This window comes from Lactuca virosa, chromosome 7 (genome assembly GCF_052849685.1).
Source record: "Lactuca virosa cultivar CGN04683 chromosome 7, Lactuca_virosa_CGN04683_v6, whole genome shotgun sequence".
Lineage (NCBI taxonomy): Eukaryota > Viridiplantae > Streptophyta > Magnoliopsida > Asterales > Asteraceae > Lactuca > Lactuca virosa.
In genome coordinates, this window is record NC_136432.1 from 8733203 (window position 1) to 8749083 (window position 15881).

Consider the following 15881-nt stretch of genomic DNA (forward strand, 5'->3'; position numbering starts at 1 on the left):
TGAATTGATAGCAGCACAGTCCTTTTGGATTGCCCTCAACCTAGCAACTGGACAAGGAAATTATGAAAGGAGAGATATTAATTTATAAGATTAATAAATTAATATATAAATGATTTATTAATATGTTAATGGATTAATATATTAATTAGAAATCGTTATGTTTAATTAATAGTTAGCCAGAAATTAATCAGAATTAATTTTGGGGTTAAAAGAATTAATTATAAAGTGCAGGGACTAGTTTGCAATTAACTAATAGTTGAGTGGAAGGATCCAGAACCCCCTTGGAAGGAGGTGGACGAAATCCATAGGGGAAACCCTAGAGATTTCGTCCAAGGGGTCCAGATAAGGCCCTTGGGTTTTGCTTAGGCCCTAAGCAAAGGATAACTAGGGTTTTCCCTAAACCCTAGATCCCTCAGCTATTTAAGGAGCCTCCTGGCTCACATTTTAGGCCACTCTATTCTTTGGAAGATACCTAGGCCGAAATTACATACTCTCTCCATCCTCTCTCCTTCTAGTTTCTTTCTTGCTAGTTCTTGGGTGTGATTCCATTAGAGGCATTACACTTGTGGTGCTAAGCTTCCAAGAAGATCAAGATCAAGATCAAGGGGATTATCAATTGTTTGCTATAACAATTGAAAGGTATGTAACTCCTAAACCCTAGTTTATTATTTTCGAAAATAGCCTCCTCCTCTAGGGTTCTTGTTTTGCAATTCAAAGTTGTATGTTCAATAGTTAAAACATAGATCCAAAGTAGCTTGCATGTGAACTTAGGAATTGTTTCTTGGTTTATTTGTTTTACCTAGAACCCATTAGTTGGCACCGCCAGAGATGCAGGAGCTGTCATCACAGCTGCAGGAGCTGTTGGGAAAACAATTCATTTGTCCGAGCAGTTCCCCATGGGGAGCACCGATACTCTTCGTCAGGAAGAAGGATGGTTCGCACCTAGTGTGCATTCATTACTGGGAGTTGAACAAGTTAATGGTGAAAAACCGTTATCCACTCCCGAGGATAGATGATCTTTTCGATCAGTTGCAGGGTGCGTCTTGGTTTTCCAAGATAGACTTGAGGCCTGGGTATCATCAGGTCAGGGTCAGGGAGGAGGACGTGGAGAAGACCGCGTTCTGAACTCGTTATGGACACTACGAGTTCGTGGTGATGCCGTTTGGGCTCACCAACGTGCCAGCAGTATTCATGGACCTGATGAATCGGGTCTGCAGACCGATGCTCGATCGCTCTGTCATAGTGTTTATCGACGATATCTTGGTATATTCCAAGACCCGAGAGCAGCATGAGGAGCATATGCGGGAGTTATTGGGATTTCTGAGGCGAGAACGACTTTATGCCAAGATCTCGAAATGCGAGTTTTGGTTACGAGAGGTCCAGTTCCTGGGACACCTCGTTAACCAGGAGGGGATTTTGGTCGATCCGCCCAAAACCGAGGCCGTTATGCAGTGGGAGGTTCCGAAATCTCCCTCAGACATCAGGAGCTTCTTGGGATTAGCAGGTTACTACCGGAGATTCATACATGATTTCTCCAAGATTGCAGTACCCTTCAATCGTCTGACGAGGAAGGGGGTGGATTTCCGGTGGGGCCCCGAGCAGCAGAGGGCGTTTGAGACCCTCAGACAACGATTATGCGAGGCTCCAGTCTTGAATCTCCCAGAGGGAGTTGAGGATTTTGTGGTGTTCTGTGAAGCATCCATCATGGGATTGGAAGTGGTCCTCATGCAGAGAGGACGGATGATAGCCTACGCATCGCGGCAGCTGAAGCCGCATGAGACGAGATACCCTACTCATGATTTGGAGTTGGGAGCGGTGGTATTCGCTCTCAAGATTTGGAGAAATTACCTCTATGGGGTCCGTTGTACCATCTACACGGACCACAAGAGCCTGAGACACATCATGGATCAGCCGAACCTGAACATGATACATTTCAGATGGTTAGATGTAGTCAAGGACTACGATTGTGAGATCCTTTACCACCCAGGTAAAACGAATGTGGTTGCGGACTCTCTGAGCCGCAAGTCAGCTGGATCTTCTATACCGGTGACATGCATGAGGATTTTGGTAGATTCTCCACTTGTGGGCTTTATCAGGGAAGCCCAGGCTGAGGGTATGCGTCAGGAGAACTGGAAACTCGAGAGGATCAGGGGTGAGAACACTTGGTTTGTACAGGATAGCCAGGGATTATTGACCCGTTGCGGTCGGGTCTGGGTTCCGATGTCTGGTGGGTTCAGACAGACTATATTGGAGGAGGCTCATAAGTCTCGCTTCTCTATTCACCCGGGGGCCACCAAGATGTACCGGGACTTGCGATTGAGTTACTAGTGGCCGTGCATGAAGCGAGAAATCGCTTGGTACGTCGAGAGGTGCTTGACCTACAGGATGGTCAAGGCCGAGCATCAGAGGCCGCATGACAAGCTTCAGCCTTTGGAGATTCCCATGTGGAAATGGGAGCAGATCACGATGGACTTCATCACCAAGCTGCCGAGGACGGCAAAGGGGTTCGACGCTATCTAGGTCATCATGGATCGATTGACCAAGAGTGCTCATTTTCTGCCCATTCGGGAGAGCTCATCGGCCGAGAAGCCGACCGATGTGTATATACACGAGATTGTCACTAGACATGGGGTTCCGGTCTCTATCATCTCAGACCGTGATGTTCGGTTACCTCCCGATTTTAACAGAAGTTCCACGAGGAACTGGGCACACGACTGCATTTCAATACAGCCAGACGGCCAGAGTGAGCAGACGATACAGACTCTTGAGGATATGTTGAGAGCCTGCGTTATTGACTTCGGTAGGAGCTGGGACTCCTACCTACCACTTGCAGAGTTCTCCTACAACAACTTTCACTCCAGCATTGGTGCTCCACCTTATGAGCTGTTGTATGGGCGGAGGTGTCGCACCCCAGTCTGTTGGGGTGAGGTGTGTCACATGGTGATGGGTCGGACTGAGGTAGTCTTGCAGACTACCGAAATGATTCAGCAGATTAGACAGCGGCTGTAGACCGCACAGAGTCGACAAAAGAGCTACGCCGACCGACGCCGATCTGAGCTGGAGTTCCAGGTCGGTGACATGGTACCTCTGAAGGTCTCACCATGGAAGGGTGTGATCCGCTTCAGGAAGAGGGGGAATTGGGTCCCCGATACATTGGGCCGTTTCGGGTCATTGCCAGGGTTGGCAAGGTGGCATATAAACTCGAGCGGATCCGAAGGTTCTACGGAACAAGGAAGTACCTTTGGTAAAGGTACAATGGGAGCACCGGAGCGGATCCGAGTGGATTTGGGAGCCGGAGGCTGAGATGCAGGAGCATTATCCAGAGTTTTTCACCGCAGCAGACTTCGAGGACGAAGTCTAGTTCAAGTGGGGGAGAATTGTAACGCCCCGAATCTCAGGTATAAACTTTCAGTCTTGTATTTCCAACTTTTAAGGTCGACTCGACGAGTTGGATGCCCTGACTCGTCGAGTAGGCACGGTTTTGGTCGCGGGTCTTAAGTGACCGACTCGACGAGTTGGAAGACGGACTCGGCGAGTAGGAGCTGAAGGATGAAACCCTAATTTCTGGGGTTTCACACCCTATTTAAAGGATCATTAGCCTCCCTTGGCCTCCCCTCACTGTCCCCTTGAGCTCTGAAACCCTAATTCGTGTGTGTGTCTCATTTAGTGTGATTTTTCAAGTTGGAAAGAAGACTTTGTTGCAAGGAGCTTGAAGACCAAGAAGTGTGAGGCCAGGAACATGTGTAGATCTGAAGTCTACCTCATTTTAGCATCATTTGAAGGTATCAAATCATTACCTTGATCTTCTTCTAGCTAGATCCTTCTATATTTGAGTTTTGGGGCCATTTTGGGCATTTGGTGCTACATTTCGAGTGATGAACCAAGATCTGAAGTTGAAACTTCAGATCTAGGCTCATCTTGGCCCTTACAATCATAAAGTCTCAGCCTTTAGCATGCTAGTGTGATTCCTTTGCCTAGAACCTCTTCTTTAGCTTGATTTAAGTCATTAGCACCTTGTATGTACGTAAAGTTTGCAACTTTACGTAAGAAGTATGCCTTAGGAGCTTAGATCTACGTTATGGAGCTTTGGAATGGCTTAAAAAGCATCTGAATGGAAAAAACACTGAAGGGACTCGACGAGTTGCATGGTCAACTCGACGGGTCCGATGAAGATTGTTTTGCATGGACTTCTGCATGGACTCGACGAGTCAGTAGGGTGACTCGGCGAGTCAGTTAGGGTTTCCCTGAATTTTGGAAACGCATGAACTCGACGAGTATCAGGGAAACTCGACGAGTCAACCAGGGATTTCACGACTTCTTGAGTTCAGGAAGGACTCGACGAGTAGGTGAACTGCACTCGACAAGTCGGGTCAACATGGACTGTTGACCTTGGCTGTTGACTTTGACTTTGACCAAGGGTTGACCAGTTTGACTTATGCGGTATTTAGTAATTTGGAAATTTATGGAAATGGTCTTATGGTAAATATAGGTGGTGGAGTTCGTGTCGGTGATTCGAGAGTTTGAGCTTATCACTTCAGTGAGACATTTATGAGGTGAGTTATCCTCACTATATCAACAGGGTCTAAGGCACCAATGCCGGCCCTTATCGGATTGTATCCGGGTTATTGCATGATATGCTTATTGATTTACATCCTGGTAGTTAGGATGGTAATATGCTTAGTGACCTGGTTAGGTCGGTATCCTGGTTATAGGATGTTGCTATGATTGATGATCAGGTAGATCGGTTTGACTGTTATATATGCTAGCGTATGATATTATGTGCACATGTTTTTTTGTATGGGGAATGGGTTGAGGTAGGTCCTGCTTCGTGCTGTAGGCTAAGATACCCAGGGCGGTCCAGATAGACTACAGACCCAGGAGGGTATGTCAGTCAGACCGAAGGCCCAACGAGCGGTTCGGATAGGCTGTAGGCCCTGCGAGGCGGTCCAGACGTGCCGAATGCTCGGAAAGCGGTCTAGATAGGCTGAAGGCCTGCGAGGCGGTCCAGTCAGGCTGAAGGCTCATTATGCATGCTGTTTGTTTATATGTTATTGATGTGTTTATGGCGTTGGTATTTTGGGGGTAACTCACTAAGCCTTCTAGCTTACATTTATCGATTATTATTTCAGGTACTTCTGATGATCGCGGGAAGGCGAAGGTGTGATCGTACCGCTCCTCACACTTTATGATTTTATGTTTTGATTCTGGGATACTCTGACAATATACTATTTTGAAAACAAGTTTTGTAATAATCATGGGTTTTGAAATGTTTTAAAAAGTTTAAATTTGGCATGATTTTTATGGATGTTACACATATACAGTGAGGAAAACTCACCTCATAATGTGACAAAATAGCTGAACAACACGTTGCTCCGAATCCAACTCTATAGGTCACCCATACAAAAAACAGTGGCAAAATCTCAACCCACGGCTCAAAATACCCAAAATGCCCTTAATCCAAACTTGGTCAACCCTTGGTCAAAGGTCAAAGTCAAAAACTCAAATATGTCAAACCGACTGAGTACGCTAAGCGTACTGATGTGTGTAAAATGCACTGGTTTTATTCCTACTCTAAAAATATAGATTTAGCACACAAAGGCAGTGAACCTGTCTTTTAGTGGTATAGTTGAATAAGTAGGTGTCGAACTCAGGGAACGGAAATTAAACTAATAACTAATTTTAACTAAACAAGTAATAAAAGTAAGGGTTTTCTCTAGTTTTACAAGACTAGAAACTTAAACACACCACCTAACACGTAATTAACTAATCAACTAAAGCAAGTAAAAATTCACCAAATTTGATAAAAGGGTTTCTGTTTAGGTCCAACCAATTCACTCCTATGGTTAATTTTATGGTAATTAACTCCCTAGTTCAATTATTTGGATTAAATAAGATTTGTAATTGGTTAATCAAATTAGTAATTCAACTAACCTCTTGTTTGTTGGTGTCTCAAACAAGCTCACACATTAATTTACCCATTCTCTAATTAATCCTAGTTTCATATTCACTAATCCTAGGCATATAATGAAGTGTTCACATAAATCATATGAGGTTAAAAATTAAGAGATGTTCATGCAGCCTAATTGTCTTCGTATTAACAGAAGATAGTTATGGTTAATGCATAAGGGTCTTTAACAAACTTAACTTAATAAAATCACCAATAATCAATCAATCAAAGTATAAATCAAACCATAGGAGTAATTTGGTCTTTCCTAAACAAAAACTACGAAAATTCAGCTCATGATTACAGTAAAAGAGAAGCTAAAAACGAATTTAGTTGATCTAAACATGATTTACTTCTAAGAATAAGTGGAAAATTTAACCTAATTCGCCTTGAGTCTTCTAAAGATCAAAGATTAGGGTTCTTCAGGTCTCCAAGGGTTTCCTCAGTCGCAAGTAATTCTCCAGAGATGCCAAAAAAACTCCCTAATTCGGAATTAGATCCTCTATTTATAATTATCTCAAAACAGGGGCAACTCGGCGAGTAGGTATCCAACTCGCCGAGTTCCTTTGAGAAATACGTGTACGGCAAGGATTCTGGACATTACTTCGCGAACATTCATTGGAACTCGCCGAGTAGCTTCTGGACTCGCCGAGTAGCTCCAGGTTTGTTCTTCTTTCTTCATTCTCCAGCTTCTGATTGCTTCTCCTTCTTCCTTTTTGCTTCCAAGCATGTCTTCTGGAGTGAAAATATAATTTAGACATTATTAAGTACCTTTTGTCCATATTATGCAAATAATTAGCTAATAATTGATAAAATATATACTAAACACATGGCTAAATATGCACATATCAAAATACCCCACACTTGACTTTTGCTTGCCCCCAAGCAAAACCGAATTTTAGCACACTAGAATCACATAAGACAATTCCAATTGAACCCAGCCATTATGCCAAGACCGCAACGCATGCATTTGTGTCTAAATTTTTTCTAAAGACCCCCCAATACTCTAAATACTCACAATCCTCATAAACATTTGCCCACTTATTCCGAACAATGCTCATTTTATGCATCCCTCCGAATCCATCCGCAGAAAACTTCCTAATCCTCAAGGTATTTTTGGTTGAGCAACCCAAGCATACATAATCTAGAAAATTACAATTTATGATACCACTATGAAGCTCTTTGGAATTCTTCACTTCTTTGACAATTTGATCTTTGATTTTTGGGTATCTTCAATTTTTGAATTTCTTCAGAATTTTTTATCTTTGATCTTCATACTTTGACTTTGATGCTCCAAAAATTCTTCAAACTTTTTCTTGTAATTCTCTCTCTTTTTTTTTATTTTTTTTTACATGTACCTCACTTTTTTTATCACTCAAAAACCTACATGCTTAAGCAGGGGCGCTCAACTTCAACCTTTATTGGTTAAAAATAAATTTTTCCTGGATACATTTCTGGTACACGATGCTAAACATATTGCATCCTTCAAACTAAGCAAGGTCGTGTTTTTGTCTCATGATTTCACTAGAATAAGGAGGCCACAAATGCACTAGAACGTATATAGGCTCAACTAAACATTTGGGTCTTCATGCAATCATCAACATAATTCTAACATGGAATCCTAATTACTTTTACCATAGTTTTCTAAGTTAAGTCCTAAGCAATTTTTTTATGCAAGATTTTTGAAAAAAATTAAGGCTAAATTAGGATTCTAAGTTGACTAAAATGTAACCAACCCCCTACCCCACACTTAATTTATGCAATGTCCCCATTGTACGTTATGCATAAAAAGGAAAAAAAATAAAATATAGAGGGAATTGGAACAAACTCCCCTAGGATAGTAGTCGCGAGGTTGATACTCTTCATGTAAAGCTCAAACTTCGAATGACTTTAGACATGGAAACAACTCATCCATGCCTTGGGTATCATGTCGCGTGTGGTAAACATCTAAATAGCTCCAATTGTTTAGGACAAAGCTCTCAGAAATCTTCCAGGGATGAATATTCACGAAAATATGGATAAAAGCTGCAGTGAATGTGCCCAAAACAGATCTTGAGAGTGAAACGTTGAGGGACTCGACGAGTCAACCGTGAACTCGGCGAGTAGACCGGACTCCAGCAGAAAATCGTGGAATTGCACATAAACTCGGCGAGTACCGTAGGTGCACTCGGTGAGTTGAACGCTGAGTCGAAAATTAATTTTTCTGCTGTTTATCCTTGGCTGAGGTGCTGAAACAGGACACTTCAGTGACTCGCATTTTGTCACTCTTATTCCTAACGGACTCAACCTTAAATGTAACATTTCACATTCTCATCTAAACCAACCCTCACTTTAGCCTTGACCAATGAGACTCCTAAATGTATCCTAATCTTCAAACCTGAAAAACAAACAACCACAAGTGAAAGAAAACAAACAGGATCCTAATTAATATTCGGGTACATTAAAGTTCAAACACCAAACAAAAGAAAATAATAAAAAAAAACATCCAAATAAAAGCAAATTTCAAGCTTCTTCTTCCATGTCCTCTCCTCCTGTTCCACTTCCACTTGCTTGGTTGTTCCTCCTTTGCATACGCTCCTCCCAACTCATTATGTATGGATATCCGGGCCCGGGCCTTGGAGCAATGTTCATTTGTTGAAAGAGATAAGTTAATGACTCATTATTATAGTTAACACCTCAGCCAATATCATCCAAATACCTCCTATACTCCACATTATTCCACCCCTCATCCTCGTCTTCCATCGGGATAACCGATGGGTCTTCTCGAGCCCGTTCCCTCCTTTGCCTAACTCTTCTTCCCGGCTCCTCGGGAACAATCACCTCATCTTCAAGTGGGATTGCATATGAAACCCCAAACTTCTCCTCAATCCTTGCCCTCCGGAATAATGTAGTGCTAAATGGAGGAGGAGAAATTACTGTTAATGCCCTTGCCTCTTGCATATCCAAAACCCCATACGATCTTGCTAGTCTTGTAACAAACATACCCCCATTAATTTTGGAGGTAATCTTTTCCTTCACCGCTCCATCCGCAAGATATTTTGCCAAACAATAAGGCAAGTTGCAAAAAACTTCCGGGGTGATTATGCTCCACAAGTAGAAAATATCGAGAGTAGGGACTTTGTCATCATCCTTCCTCATGTTGATGGTGCTAGCAATGAGGCGGTGGATAAGACGATGGATCGGAGAACGGATATGGCCTTCCTGAGCAGAAGAGGGAATATAAACCCGATTTGCAATACTATTCCACCAAGTGGAGGCAACGACTTCCTCGGGAAGATCCTTATGACATTGCTCCAAAAATGTTTCAAAGTCCTCCGACATAATGACGTTTTGATCATAAAGACCTACCCTCCAAGCAAGTTCTGCTATGCTGCACTGGCGTAGCTCCCCTCCAAGGAAAAAAGTGATAACATTTGGGTTATAGTATTCACTACCACCCCGGAACGAGATAGTAGCAAAGAATTCCCGGCACAGTTCCTTAAATACGGGTTCTTGCATTTTAAAAAGCTGCATCCACCCATCACAGATTATTGTTGCTCCTCTCACTTCAAAATATTTCACCAAGTAGGGTGTTAACTCCTCTTCCAACCCAGTCTGACTCAGCCAATCCCAATTAATTGCATTGGGGAGGTAAATCTCTTTCTGTTTCAGCGTCTCCAATCTGTTTTTCGCCCGAGCTTGCGAAGACCTTGAAGTAATTCGTGGGAAGGCAAGCCATGGAATGTCTCCATAACCTCCTCCTCTAGAGCTCTGGCCTCTTCTGGACATGATTTCTGCAGAACAACATCAAGAAAACAACAACAAACAAATCCCAGAAAATTAAAATTAACCATAACAGATCTAACACGACATGAACTCGCCGAGTTCATGAACTACTCGGCGAGTAGTATCAACTACGAGTGCAGTTTCCTCTCAGTCCAGATTGTGTCAACAAAACACAGATATTTGCACAGGGGTTTGCTGTTCTAAGTCCTTTAAGCATAAATTCGCAAGAAATTTTGTCCATATCCTCCTAATTTATCCTAATATCAAAACCCTAGAATTGGAGTAATCCCCCAAATCCGGATTTTTACATAATAAGCACTAAAAACTGTTAAAGTTGTGACCTTTAGCAAGAATCTGAAGGAAAAAATCCTACCTTTGGCTTTGTAGATGAAGATTCAGCGAGAAATCAAAGGAGTTGCTTGAGAGAAAACGAAATGCTCGACGAGTATGCTTGGGAGGCGGCTGGTGAAAATGATTAGGGTAAAAGAAACCCTATTTACAGATTGTAAAAAAAATAAAAAAAAATTTCAAGTAAATACGTGGACTCGTCGAGTAGGAACACCTACTCGCCGAGTAGAAACGTGAGTTCGCGATTTTTCGTGGATTTCAAAAAGTACTCGCCGAGTAATTTATGAACTCGGCGAGTTCATCATTCAGTTTGAAAAAAACTCGATTTTTTAAGCCACCACCCCAAACTTTGAGCATTTCTTGCCCTCAAGCAATCATGTTAAGCATAATTTCAGAAGAAGATTGAAAAAAAAAACAGATCCTAAAAGTGAAAAACAAAAAGAAAAATAAAGGGAAAAGAAATGCAAACTCTAAACTCGGGTTGCCTCCCGGAAACGCTTCTTTTTAAGGAGTCGTTAGCTGGACTCCTTCCCGCTCTACGTTTCTGCCATGCCTTCCAGCAGCAGCCCTTCTTCAAGTTCTTCATTCCTCGGGATTCCTTCTTCATATTTTTTCACCTTATGTCCATTAACTTTGAAAGGAGTGCCATCTCTTGATAATAACTCAATAGCTCCATGTGGAAAAACTTTCTTCACTATAAATGGACCATCCCATCGTGACTTTAGCTTGCCCGGAAAGAGTTTGAGCCTTGAATTAAAAAGTAACACTTTTTGCCCTTCGTGAAAGTCTTTATTACCCTTGATTCTTTTGTCATGCCAATTCTTGGTTTTTTCTTTGTAAATCAAGGAGCTAGTGTAAGCCTCATTCCTAAGTTCTTCAAGAGCATTCATTTGCATCAACCGGTTGGTTCTAAGTTCAGCTACATCAAAATTGCACATTTTTAAAGCCCAAAAAGCTTTATGCTCTATTTCTACCGGTAAATGACATTGCTTCCCATAAACTAGCCTATATGGTGTAGTACCAATAGGTGTTTTAAAAGCTGTTCGGAAGGCCCAAAGTGCATCATCTAACCTATCCGACCATTCCTTTCGATTGCTACCCACCGATCTCTCCAAAATTCTTTTTAATGCTCTATTCGTCACTTCAGTTTGCCCACTAGTTTGTGGATGGTAAGATGTAGAGAATTTATGGGTTACCCCATATTTTCTTAACACTTTTTCTAATTGATCATTGGCAAAGTGAGTGCCCCGGTTACTAATAAGAGCTTTAGGGACTCCAAATCTTGAGAATAACTTCTTTAGAAAGCGCACCACCACCCGAGCATCATTAGTTGGTAAAGCTTGTGCCTCCGCCCATTTGGATACATAATCAACCGCCACCAAAATATATTTGTTCCCTTTTGACATTGGAAATGGTCCCATGAAATCGATCCCCCACACATCAAACACTTCACACACTTGAATACTATGTTGTGGCATCTCGTTTCGGGATGATATGTTTCCCGCTCTTTGGCATACATCACACTCTTTGACATATTGGGTAGCATCTTTAAAAATTGTGGGCCAATAAAACCCAATATCAAATATCTTCTTAGCCGTGTAATGTGCTCCATGATGTCCACCGGTGGGCCCGCTATGGCAATGCTCCAAAATTTCTCGGCTTTCCTTCCCAAATACACATCTCCTTATGATCCCATCTACGCAGCTTCGGAAAACATATGGCTCGTCCCAAAAGTAGTATTTTATTTCTGAAAAGAATTTCTTCTTTTGTTGGCGGGTAAAATCTTTTGGAATATACTTGGTAGCTAAGTAATTAGCTATATCTGCAAATCATGGCTCCTCCCCCGTGGTCACTAAAATGTACTCGTCTGGAAAGTCATCTCCAATTTTATCTTCTTCCAATGCTTCCAAATGCGGGTTTTCTAGTCTTGATAAGTGGTCGGTAGCTACATTCTCCATTCCCTTTTTATCGCGTATCTCGATATCAAATTCTTGTAAAAGTAGAACCCAACGTATCAATCTTGGCTTTGCATCCTGCTTGGCAAACAAGTACTTAATAACAGAGTGGTCAGTAAAAACAATGGTTTTAGATAAAATAAGATAAGGGCAGAATTTGTCAAAAGCATACACCACGGCTAGTAATTCTTTTTCAGTTGTGGTGTAATTTTCTTGGGCCTGATTCAAAGTCTTGCTTTCATAATAAATGGGTCGAAAGTGCTTATCAACCCTTTGGCCAAGTACAGCTCCTAATGCAAATTCGCTCGCGTCACACATTATTTCAAAAGGTAGGTTCCAATTCGGGGCAATAATGATCGGGGCATTAGTTAATTTTTCTTTCAGAAATTCAAAGGCCTCTAAACACTCTTTAGTGAAATTAAATGGTGCATCTTTTAAAAGTAATTGTGTTAGAGGTCTAGTTATTTTAGAAAAATCTTTTATGAAACGGCGGTAAAAACCCGTGTGACCTAAAAAACTCCTAATGCCCTTTACATTAGTTGGTGGAGGTAATTTAGCAATTGTATCTATTTTTGCCCGATCCACCTCAATTCCCGCTTTGGATACCTTGTGGCCCAAGACTATACCCTCTTTAACCATAAAGTGACATTTTTCCCAATTGAGGACTAAATCGGTTTTTTCACACCTTGCAAGCATTAAATCCAGGTTAGCAAGACAATCATGGAAGGAAGATCCAAAAACAGAAAAATCGTCCATAAATACTTCCATGAATTTTTCCACCATGTCATGGAATATGGCCGTCATGCACCTTTGAAATGTCGCAGGTGCATTGCATAACCCAAAGGGCATGCGGCGATAGGCAAAAGTCCCACTCGGGCAAGTGAAAGTAGTCTTTTCTTGGTCAATTGGGTCTATGGGTATTTGGAAGTAACCCGAAAATCTGTCTAAGAAACAATAGTAGCTATGGCCGGACAATCTTTCAAGCATTTGATCAATAAAAGGTAAAGGAAAATGGTCTTTACGAGTGGCATCGTTTAGTTTTCGATAATCGATGCACACTCGCCAACCGGTTACCGTTCGGGTCGGAATAAGCTCGTTCTTCTCGTTTGCTACGACTGTCATCCCGCCTTTCTTGGGCACCACTTGAACAAGACTAACCCATGGACTGTCGGAAATAGAATAAATGATCCCCGCATCTAAAAGCTTGACTACTTCCTTCTTGACCACTTCTTGCATGTTCGGGTTCAGTCTTCTTTGGTGTTGCACTACCGGCTTTGCTTCTTCTTCTAGGTTGATCTTGTGAGAGCAATAAGAGGGGCTTATTCCCTTGATATCGGTGATACTCCATGCAATGGCACTCTTTCTCTTCTTTAGGACATGGACTAATTCTTCTTTTTCAGATTTGGAGAGGTCAGAAGCTATTATAACAGGTTTTTGTTGGCCATCTTCAAGGAATGCGTACTCCAAGTGATCTGGTAGCGATTTCAGCTCTATTTTCGTGTTCTGCATGGTGAACACGTCGAGTCCAGTGAAGGGACTCGTCGAGTCATGGGCAGAATTCGCGATAACCCTGGGTTCTTCATATGGACTCGGCGAGTAGATCGGGGCTACTCGGCGAGTAGGCTGCTCAGTGGTTTTTATTAGTTCATTATAATCAGCTTCTTCCAGCAGTCTCTCTATTTTCAGTAGGTCTCTTTCAGCATCAAGTTCTTCATCAAAGGCGATGGTGGACTTGTTTGGTTCTTCATTGTTCCATTCCTCCATTAATTCATCTAACATATCAATTGAAAATGTCATGTCATCACTGTTCCTTGCATGCTTCATGGCTTGATCAACCCCGAAAGTGACCGAGTCATCTCCCACCCGTAGAGTAAGTTTTGAATCTCGCATGTCAACTACAGCGCTTGCAGTGTTAAGGAAAGGTCTTCCAAGGATGATCGGGACTTGAGGATCCGCTACCATGTCCAAAATTATAAAATCCGCGGGGAACACGAACTTATCCACCTTTACCAAAAGATCTTCACAGATTCCCCTAGGAAATGTAACCGTTTTGTTTGCTAGGTGGATTGCCATGCAAATGGGTCTTGGCTCGGGGAGATCTAACTTTTTGAAAAATGAATAAGGCATGAGGTTTACACTTGCCCCCGAATCAGCTAGTGCATATATGTTGGCCAAGTTTCCAAATTGACAGGGCAATGTTAAACTTCCCGGATCTCCTTTCTTCTTAGGAAGTGTGTTCAACATAGCAGCTGAGCAGTTTTCATTTAGGACCACCTTCTTCACTTCTTCCATCTTCCTTCTATTAGTTAGAAGCTCCTTGAGAAATTTGGCATATTTTGGCATTTGGGCAACCGCTTCTATGAATGGTATGTTGATTTGAAGAGCCTTTATGTGTTCTAGAAACTTCTGGTAGTCTTCTTCATTCTTTTCTTGTCTAGCTCGGGCTAGATATGGCAGTGGAGGCTGATATGGCTTAACAGGAGTTTGACTTTTCTGATCAGGTGGCGGACTCGGCGAGTAGGGTCTGGGCTCAGCTAGTTCTGATCTTGATTCTGCCCTTCTGTCTCCTTTTCTTGCACCGGCTTCGGATCTTTGTTCTGAATAGGGGTCAGAGGGGTTATAATCTTCCCACTCCTAGTTGTGACAATGTTTATATGTGCGCCTTTTGGATTGTTTTCGGTGTTATTCGGAAGTTCTCCTGGTGCTCTTTGATTCATTTGTTGGGCAAGTTGCCCCAGCTGCTTCTCAATCTTGTGAATAGATGCTTGCTGATTCCTTAATATTGTTCTTGTATCTTGTATTGCAGCATCGTGGTCATTGTGTCTTTTTTCGGATGTAGCTACAAATTTAGTGAGCATTTCTTCTAGATTTGGTTTCTTTTCTTGTACCGGCTCCTCCTTTTGGTAAAAACCCCTTGCCTTTTGTCTAAATTTCTCCTCCCTCGCTTTCTTGTACTCATCATAAGGGAGCCATTCTTTCTTAGGTTTTCGCCAATCGTCATCGAACCTATCACCACTAGAATAGCATACTTGCACTTTCTTATTCCCGTTCTCGTCCAAATCACAATCTCTAGTTAGATGAGGCCCATTGCAATTTTCACATCCTACCCGAATAGCATCGATTGTTTGATCCATTTTATCCATCCTTCTATCCATGGTTTTCAACATTGCCATAATTGCTGACAAATCTTCAGAAGCTGCGTAAGCCGATCCCTTGGTCATATCATTCCTTGGATTGTGGTATTCTCTAGAATGCTTAGAGAATTCTTCAATCAGTTCTTTGATCACCAGGGGTGCCTTCTTTGTGAGGGGTCCTTGCGAGTCTAGGAGCTGCCTAGTTGTTACATTGACTCCATCATAGAAAATGGAGACTTCTTGTTGGCTATTAAGATCATGATGTGGGCAATTCCTTAGTAGACTTTTGTATCTCTCCCATGCCTCATAAAGGGACTCTCCAGGTTGTTCAAAGTTGGCGATAGCTTTCTTCAACTTGGCTATTTTAGAGGGTAGGCAAAACTGGTCAATAAATTATTCCTTCATCTTAGCCCATGTAGTGATGGATCCGGGAGGGAGTGACTTGAGCCAATCCTTTGCAGCACCTTTGAATGTAACTGGAAGCATACGGAGCAGCTGGGTTTCGCGAGGCACATTTGGAACATTAAAATAATCAGCTACATCATTGACTTCATCCAAGTGTTTATAGGCATCTTCGTGGTCTTTTCCATAGAAGGGGATCTCCTTGAGTTGAGCAAGAATGTGACCCTTAAGCTCAAAAGTGGCAGTCGCGGGAATTGCGGCTTGCACAAGTCCCGAGCCGGTATCATCCCGTATCCTCTTCTTCCATTCGCCCATGGGAACCTCATCAATGTT

The 15881-nt window shown here is 42.2% G+C and overlaps 1 non-coding gene across 1 annotated transcript; it reads left to right on the forward strand.

The window, feature by feature from the left end:
• Positions 1 to 15399: 15399 nt before the first annotated feature.
• On the forward strand, positions 15400 to 15503 carry LOC145128130 (small nucleolar RNA R71). Its single transcript, XR_013716731.1, has one exon. It is a non-coding gene; the product is annotated as a small nucleolar RNA R71 (small nucleolar RNA).
• Positions 15504 to 15881: the final 378 nt, after the last annotated feature.